Below are 10,156 nucleotides of genomic sequence, written 5' to 3'. Positions count from 1 at the left end.
TTTTTTTAGGCAGATTCTTGCTCTTGCTCTGTAGCCCAGACTGGATTGCAGTGGCATGATCTCGGCTCACTGCAACCTCCTCCTTCTGGGTTCAAGCAATTCTCTGCCTCAGTATCCCAAGTAGCTGGGATTACAGGCATGCGCCACCACGCCTAGCTAATTTTTGTATTTTTAGTAGAGACAGGGTTTCACCATCTTGGCCATTCTGGTCTTAAACTCCTGATCTAGTGATCTACCTGACTCAGCCTCTCAAAGTGCTGGGATTACAGGTATGAACCACCTCACCCAGGCACAAATATCATTTTTAAAGGGATTTGAGCTTAAGGTTTTCCCATTTAAATAACCTCTAAATCTTATACATCTAAACATAAAATATGATCTGTCTTTAACTTGGGAATATAATTTAATAATATATTATTAGTGATAACAATTTCAGTTATTATTTCCTTTTCACATTTTATATTCACGAAAATTTCAAAATAAGACAGAGGAGGGGGAGGAAGAAGAGAGAAGTCATCTAACAGTTATAAATAAAGTTGTTCTCATATCCTTACAAAGATATAAAAAGATTTATATTTGCTTATCTCTTATATCATGTCTTTTCTGGCTAGACAGTAAAGATAGTTGTAGATACATTTACCAAAGATCATGGTTAGACGTGTTGTGCACTAGTTACACTCCCTGTAATAATGTGAATACAACAGTAAGACATATCAGACATTTTCTTTGACTCTGGTTCCTCCTGACTTTTTTTGTCTTAATCTTTTCATTCACACTCAAGAAAGTGAAACTAGAGTTTGTCAAAGTCATTTCAGGACTAAAAAAGAGATCATTTCCGTTATGTATCATTAAAATAAACCTTTAGATAGTTTTAGACTCAATTGAACTTTTTGAACTCCTGAGAGTAAAGAGACTTGGCCTTGACTCTATAAAAGTATTTTTTGTATTCAGAAAAAGGTGGCAGTTTCCATATCAGTGCCACTTATTAAAATAGTATAATAATTCTTTGTGATTTATATTATTCTCATTTAGATCTTCACTATTTTTAAAAAGACAAATTAAAATTGCATATATCTATGAATAAAACAAGGTGCTGGAAAAGATTTTATCGTAATAAAGAAGTATTAGTTGGGTTAGACATTACTCTTTAAAGTGAACAAACTTATTTTAGTGAGATATGAATTGTAGTAACATGGCTACATTCTGTTTCAAGACTCTTATCTGGCAATAGTGATATTTGGGCTTTCTTACACTCCCTTTACTTTGAAATACAAAAGCCTTTTTGTTTAAAAGGAGAAATTGAATAAATAATACCATAAAATTCAACATATGGGAAGCATTTGCAATTTAGAATTATGATGATTTCATTTTACCCTTAATTAAAAGAGATTGATACTAAGAGGTGTACATGTTTTCACTCACATCTGATAATTAATTCTGTATCCCAAGGATTCTGTTTCACCTAAAAATTTGATCAACTTTAGCAAAATCCTTAATGGATATTGCATAGGGAATTGTGTACAGAAGATACATACTTGATAACAATCAAGTGTTACAATAAACTTTAGAAGTCAGTAAATCTGCAATTAATTTCTCCTAACTCCTTGTGAACAAATATCTTTTTCCTCCCACTTACACAGCCTGTACATGGATTTACTCAAATTTATAGAATGAAACATAAGAAATGATCTTGACTGATACTTAGGATGTGACTAATGGTTAGCTGTCAAATGTAAAAATTGTGGATGATAGTGTTCATTTTTCTAGTAAGTATTGTCTTTGGGACTAAATACAATTTTGTTTTATATAGTTTTGAATTTTGAAATGAGTAAGTGACTGTCTTTTAATAGCTGGAATCACAGTTTACAACTTTGAAATATTTTCATGTTTCCAAATACACCTGTAAGCATTACTATCTCCAGTTTGCAAATGAATGAACTGAAATTTGCAAGTATTATTTGGGAAATTATATATCCAGGCTGAATTTTCCTCTAGATTATAAAATATTTAAATGCAAGAATTGTATTTTATTCACCAAAGCCTACAATGTAGTTTCTGAATTCATTTTGTTTAAGTTAAAGGAAATTATCTTTTCTCAATGTCCCACAATATCAGGAAGTTAAATAACATAAGAAATATATGTATGTACATACATAGATATTATATTTAATATATTCTATGTTTAACATATTAAATACAATGGTATACATCATATAACAATAAAATTATAGTATTAATTTATTAAAATAGTATAATATTAGGTTGGTATAAAAGTAATTGCATATTTTGCTACTTTCACACCAACCAAATACTATTTATATATTTTTCTTCTTGTATTTTTTCCATCATTACTTACAGATAATAAAATCAAGAATGCCTTTTTTGTGTGTAATTCTCTCCTGTGTATTTTCTTTTGTTGCTTTGAAATAGGTAATGTGAGATGCTACTTGGGGCTTTGGAAATAAGATATAATTTTATAATTTTATAAATTACATTGATAGAATTATAATTTTAGTGATATAAGATAAACTTATATCAGCATTTACTAGCTCCCTTCCAGGACATATACTAAATTCAAGAGCTTCAACCAGTGCGGATTACTTCTCTCTCCACATTTACCTGCTTTTGTCTAGGCTTTTTCTTCAATGTCGCCTCTCCCTGACTAATAGGCAAGTACAAAGTGAGGACAGAGTAGGTGACACTACATGGGCTTAATCAAGGTAGAATGCATCCTTGTGAATTATTAAGAGATTGGGTTTAACCAAATTTCCAGATCTTTTTGCCTGGGCAGATATTTTTGTTCTTCACATCTAAAACTTGAAAGGAAATGAAATTGGTCTTATTGTCCAGTAATTTTCTACTGTATCCCCAAGTGGTTGATGTCACTCTTCTAGATACATTAGCACATGTTTAATGATATTTCATGTTAACGGTTTAGAGAAATTGGTTTCACTGTAATCATCCTTGTCTTAAAAATTTCTATAATGAATTGATTGAAGAATAAGCTTATTCCAAGTAGATCGTTACTTGTTTCCATTATAGATTTGGCGAATCATTCTGTTGTCTTATAAAAGGAAATGATACTCTTCAAAGCATAGTCAGTATTTTAAGAATAGTTACTAAATAATATAGAGGTTACATATTTTTGTGTTTTTCAATATAAAGTAAAAATGGGAATATAAGCAAGCAAATGTGTTAAACTTTTAAAAATATTTTTGAGATAATACTAGTAAATTTTATTTGTATTTTTTACTTATTGATGAGTACAGGAAACAAGTGAGTTCTGTAAACCATCAGATGCTCTGAACCTACTTTTAAAATTTCATAAATGGAGAGATTATATTTAGAAGTATATCTCATTAAATTCTCATTTAAAAACCAAACTGTCATTGTGTATCATTGACATTGGTTTCTTTTTAGTATAATCACACATACACAGTTTGTACATCTGTATTTTTTCACAGTGAGAGAAAATTTCAAGCTGATAGCTTTAATTATTTTTGCTGATTCCTCTGATTGCACTCATGGAAAAGGCAAAAGAGGTCACTGTCTTGTGGAGATGTCCGCCTGCCTCTCTCAGAGGCTGGGTCATGAGCTACACCTGTCAAGGACCAGCTGCCAGGACGAGGCTGGGGGCTCTCCCCTGGCATCCATGGCAATACCCACTGGGCTGCCCTCTATTGCAGTGGTCTCAGGCAGCTCCTTCCCCTTGACCAAGATGTCAGCATGCTGCCCTTTTGCTCATTTTCTGCCTTGGGCCCCAGAGGATCTTCAAGCTAATACTCCGTTGAAAGCAGACTGCTATTTTACAGGGAGTTAGGGACCTCCAGCTTGTTGATTTTCAGCTGCATCAGCTGAAGGGCAGCCAGCTTTATAAAAGACAGGGTTACTTGCAGCATAGCAGACACAGTGGAGCAGGAGATAGGATGGGGTGTTCAAAAGCTTTGCTGGCCTGGCAGCTTCCTGGCTGTCTGTGGTTGAGGAAAGTTGAGGCTTCACCGCCTGCAGTCATGGTGACATAACCTGCCTGGTATGCAGGTGTCCATGTGTGCATGCTTGCACCCAACAGAAGCGGGTCACAGGAAACACCAACATTTCCCAAGGCAGGAAGACAGACATAGAATGAGGGGAAAAGGGGCTCTCCATTCAGACCAGAGCTCTCTATAGTAACAGGAATGCTACTGGCATTTTGAGAAAGAGAGTTCTTCATGCTTTGGGACATTTGATGAGGCCAACTCCTAAGCACAAAACACCAGCAGCACCAAGACCCAGTGCCCCACCTGCCCAGCCCAGCATTGTGACATTCACAGCCACCCAGCAGATTTCCACATACTCCTTAACAGGTCAGCACTGCCCCCACTGGGTCACTGGTTTGGCTGCTCTCTAGTTTGCAGTCAGTGCAAGGCCTCTGATCTCTGCATTTGGGAGACTGACCACAGGGTGGATGGGAGATGGGAAGGGACATCTACTGAATATGGCTTCTTCACTTTCCAGAATTGGTCTCTTCAAGGACCCAGTCCCAGAACAACCAAAGGTGCCCATGCCGGCCACTGCCACAGCCTCCCAGGGCTGCTCCTCCCCTTTGTCCACGAAGGCATCCACCAGCTTCTGGCACAGAGAGCAGAGTTTGTGCCAGTGGCCAAGGGGGAAGCCGGCATGGCAGCTAGGCACTCGCACAGGCAGGAAGCCATGGCTGGAAGAAGACACAGAGCAGGTGGAGTGTGCAGTGGTTCCTGCCTTGCCAATGATGTCCTTGAACACACCAGGGTGCAGAGCTCCACCTCCTCACTGTGGTCATCGAGCACCCAGTGCCTCAGTATCTTGAGCACTAACTTGAGCTCTCCAGCGGCTTCAGGTGCCTGGCTGTGACCACACTGTCTCGCCAGCATCAGTGGAGCCATACCAACGATGAAGTGCTGCTCCTGCTCCCACTCTGGGGTGCCAGGGATAATGGACAGGGCCATGAGCCGGTAGCCATGGTCATCCATCATCACCATGCCCAGTGTGCAGAGCCCCTCCGTGTCCACCGCCTTATGTTGTGCCCACCATTGAGGTCAGTGGTGGGTGCTACAGAGGCCACCATGTCCCCACCAAAGTCCCTGTAGTAGTACTGAACGTGAAAGCCCAGGCTGAAGAAGATGTCTTTCCCCATGAATATCTGCATCTTGGTCTCCTCACTGGAGCTGATGGCTGTCATACTGCTACAGATGGCCACCATAACCCCTGTGTGGCCACTGCCATGAAGTCACTGTGTACCTGGGAGGAACAAGGTTGAGAGAGCACAGGCCCCATTCACAAGAGCCTCAATCTGTATCTACCGGCCAAGCTCACCTAGATGTTGGAGGCAACCAGGCCTGCCTTGGGAGTGCAGGGACCTTAGCCTCAGTCTCCTCATAGTTAGAAAAGGGCAAGAAAACCATTTCTTCTGAAAAATCTAAACACAAGGAGATGTCAGCACTTAGTGATGAATGAGGAGTGTGAGGGCTGGAGCGGGATTGGGGTCCAGCAGCTATGTGCCAGGTAGGCTTGGGCAGGAACCTCCCAGACTCAGTTTCCTCATCCTTGAGTTACAATAAAAACAGTAACAGTTAAGGTATTGACATTTACAAGGTTTCCCAAAGACTATAGAAAATAATGTGTAGAAAGCAGCTGCACCATCCCTGGTCAAGTCAGTACCAAAAAATTCCAGCTCCTACTTCTTCCATCATCATCTCTAGGCTGTGAGATTAGGAGAGGTTTACTAAGCCACAATTTTTCCTCATTTCTCTTAGCAACAGCACTGGAACTTTTAAACCCCAGCAAGCCAAACATGCTATGCAAATTAAATCCTGCCCTTCAAAGACCACAGCTGGGCTGCATGGGCCCAGGTGTGGGCCCCATTGTGGTCAGTGAAGGGCAGGAAGAGGGATGGCCCTGGCCACTCAGCCCAGTGGGAAGCTGAGCCCTCTCACCCCAGAGAATCAGAGAAGCCAGAAAAAGGCACTGAGGTGGCCTTCCAGGAAGCAGAAGGCTAGGAGGCCTCGCAGGGGACCCTGAACACCTTCAGGGCACCTGACAGGGCTGGCCTGTGCCAGCTTCCCTCTCCTTCCACCTCTCCACAGGACAACCCAGCAGTACGTGGCAGGTGGGTCTGAGGCGGCCAGTCACTCACCAGAGGCTGTGGGCACCTTCAATATCGCCCTTTTTTAAAGCAGCGGTTCAAGCAGTTCCTTGGGGGCAGTTTCCTCATCATCTGCAGCTCCTCATTCCAGGCCCAGGTCTGCAGAGGAGCCAGGGAGGGAGATACGAGCTCCCTTATCCCTGAGACCTCCTCTAGGATGTCCCTTCTTCCACCTCCCTGTGGACAGGCCCAGATGCCCTAATGAACAGCCCAGCATGGAGCCTATAGGAGAGTGTACAGAACCATCCAGTGCCCAGGAGGGAAGTGGGTGCTGGGTGGGTGCAGTACCAGACCATAGGCCCCTGTACAGAAATGTGCTCTTTGCAGTCCAGCCTGAGGTGGAGGTGTCCTCTGTGCACACACAGTCCATGGTGTGTTCTCCCTGGGGGCCATGCAGCTGCACACCTGTAACAAGGTGGCCATTCTTCTGGACCCTGTCACAGGCAGGGGATGGGGAGATGGGGCAGCCCCCCAGGCTCAGTGCCCTGCCATGGGCCCCTTCTACTCCAAGGCCCTCCTGCCCTTGGTTTTCCACAGCCTGTGACACTGCCCTAAAGTCAGAGAGAAGCCAATGGGTTCCTCTCCCAGGGTTGCTCTCTCCCATGTGGGCTGATGACTCCCTAGAGAGGAACTGAGGCAGGAGGGGCTGGGGACAGTTTCTTCAGGTGGAAGTGCTGGAGTTCAGGCTGGCCAGTTCATCTGCTTTCCCTGTGTGCATGAGACAGGCAGGGCAGAAGAGGCACACGCACCACATTTTCTTCTGCATTCCTGCAAAGTGGATTCTGCAGGTCCAGCTGATCCGGTTGAGCAGCTCTGCTAGGGAAGGGCTTCAGAAGAGCTGCATGTAGGTTTGGGGTTGTGATGAGAGGTCATGGATCTACAAAGAGGGGATGGTCACTGAGTGGGTGGCTGAGTGTCTTCCCACAGACCCAGATCTGATAGTATGTCAGAGGGTCATGGTGGGCTGGCAGGGACCCACTGATTCAGGTGAAAGACACGTGTGTGTTCGATGATTCGGCCTTGCCAGTCCTCAACCATGATCACAAAGAATCACGTGAGGTCCCCATGCCTCTTGTGGTCCCCAGAAGGTAGATTCTGGCTGCTTATGGTGAGCACTTTCAGTCACTGCAAGGGATGCAGGAATGGTCCAGCATGTATGCACCACTCCTCCTGGAGTGTGGCCCTCCGCCCCACTGAAAAGCCTCTTCCTTGCTCCTCCTGGGAGTCCCACCTTCCAGTCACAGATCTGGGACTACAGGGGACACCATGGCTTCTCCTGGCTCCCTGGAAGGATGTGCTTAGGTGGTCTGCCTCTGAGGGGGTTCATCTTCAAGCCCTTCTGAGGGCCCCACGGCCACTGGTCTTCACAAGGAAAGGATGTCCAGGGCCAGTTGTCTATCTTCCCAAATGTGGTCCTGGTCTGGGTGCCTCCCCAGACCCCTCCAGTGGGAAGGCCTATTTCTCACCCCCCTCACCAGTTCCTGGCCCCCATGCTCTCTGCACTTCTGCACAATTCCGAGCCCCAGAGCCTCATGCACCACCCAGGTCAGCCCCAATGAAAATGCTCAGGTAGGACAAGGGGCCTGAGCCCTGTTGGAGGCATCAGATGGGTCCGGGTCCATGTTTTTGTGCAGGTTTCCACCCTGGTTCACATGTATATGGCCTCACACACTGTATAGGGCTCTGTCGGGTGGGAGGTTGCTAGGTCCCTGACTTCTGGAACAACCCACCTAGCACAGAGCAGAGTGTTATTATGCAGTGGTTTAATTTTGCAGGTGTGTTATCATGTGTGATTAAATTTTCAGCTTTCAAAGACCTGGAACCAACCCAAATGCCCATCGATGATAGACTGGACAGGGAAAATGTGGTACATATACACCATGGAATATTACGCAGCCATAAAAAACGATGAGTTCATGTCATAGGGACATGGATGAACCTGGAAGCCATCATTCTCAGCAAACTGACACAGGGGCAGAAAATCAAACACTGCATGTTCTCACTCATAGGCAGGTGTTGAAAAATGGGAACACATGGACACAGGGAGGGGAGCACTACACACTGGGGTCTGTTGGAAGGAAAGAGGGGAGGGACAGTGGGGGGTGGGGAGCTCGGGGGGAGGGCATGGGGAGAAATGCCAGATGTAGGTGAGGGGGAAGAAGGCAGCAAATCACACTGCCGCTTGTGTATCTATGCAACAATCTTGCATGTTCTTCACATGTACCAAAACCTAAAATGCAATAAAAAAAAAATTACAGCTTTACACTTTCATTTTCAAATTCCGCTATGAACACTAGAATTCTGGTACACAGACACACACACACACACACACACACACATCTATCTGCTGGCTAGCAGGGATCCTTTTTGGGAAAGAACCTTTTCTGAAATGTCTCCAGAAGGCATCCAGGCATTGGGGGGCCGGCAAGACCACCTCTTCTGTGTGGGCCCCTGTCTCAGGTGGGCAGGGCTGTCAGAGATTCAGGGACTTCACAAGCTTGTCCTGGTCTCGTGGGGCAGCCCTCATGCAGGGGTGGCCTGAGGACTTCCTAGGGTCCCCAACTTGAACCCTACCCCTCCGTGTGTTTCCTGTGATTTTGAATTGCAGATATTCAGGGGGAGGAGAGAGGTTCTATGATCACTGAATAGACATTTTTCCATAGAAGATACACAATTTGCCAATTGGCTCAATTTCATTCGTTGCTAAGAAAATACAAGTCAAACCACAATACTAATTGACACCCACTTAAATGGCTATAGCAAAGATACAATGACAAATGTTAGAAAAGAAGTGAGGAATATGGAACTCACATATGCTGCAAATGGGAATGTAAAATATTGTAGCCACCTTGAAAACAAAACAAACAAAACAAAAATGGGGCTATCCCTCAAAATGTTGCACAAAAAATCACTAGAGGACACAGAACCTCTAACACAAAGTTAGTATGCAAAAGAAATAAAATTCCTATAATCATAAAGACTCTTATATGAATGCTCATAAAATGTGGTCTTGTCCATGCAATAGAACACTACTTGCCATCCAAGATGAATGATGTAATGATACACGCTATCACAGAAATGAAACCCAAAATCATTAGGCTGACTGAAAGAACCAGACCCAAAAGGCCACATAATTCATGATCCTGGGTATTAGACATTTTGATAATAGGCTCATGTATAGGGACATAAAATTGATTGTTGTCTAGATCTGACATGGCAAAGGAGAGTGAATGCAAAGTATACCCTAGTAAAGCATTTTAAAAAATAAACATATCAACATACACTAAGGTACATTCAACTTTCAGAAACCCAAGTACAGATTGTAAAAATGAAATATATTTCTTGTCCAGTACAAAGCATAATAAAGAAAAGCAAGGCAGCAAGCTAACAGACACATTGTTTGGTTACTGACATAGCGGTATTAATGGGCAGGAACCATGTGATTCATTTAACCAGGTCAGAAAAGCAAAGGAAATGATTTTAATTTATTGAAGACCACTGTGACTCACAGATTGTTAGGAATGTGAAGCTGTACTCACAGGGTTGGGCATATCCCTTAACAAACACAGCTCAGAAGAGCCATGTCACAGGAAGGTTAGCAAGACCCTCCTGGTTCCAGTTGCCTGGAGCTTTACAGTTGTCTATCTCAGTCCTAAAACTACATTCAGTCACTCATTCTAAACCCAAAGTAACAATGAAATCCAATAGAAAATGCCATCTTTTATGACTACCACATTCAATAATTTGCCTTTTTTTTCTTTTCTTTTTATTCCACCCCTCTGCATTACTTCTATTTGTAACCCTACCTGGCGTGGCTGGTTCCAGAACAAGACTCTGTGTCAAAAATAAAAAGAATCTCAGGAGCTCAGGCTGTGGGTCTGCATTTGGTGCCAGGCGCCCTCCTTGGGCAGTGCAGGAGCTGTGGAGCAGACTTGGCGCTCGCAGGGTGCAGATGGCCCGACAGTCCCTGGAACCTGGATGTCACCCTGCACCACG

The sequence above is a fragment of the Cebus imitator genome, unplaced genomic scaffold, assembly GCF_001604975.1.
Source record: "Cebus imitator isolate Cc_AM_T3 unplaced genomic scaffold, Cebus_imitator-1.0 Scaffold652, whole genome shotgun sequence".
Taxonomy (NCBI): Eukaryota; Metazoa; Chordata; class Mammalia; order Primates; family Cebidae; genus Cebus; species Cebus imitator.
This window is presented reverse-complemented; position numbering follows the sequence as displayed.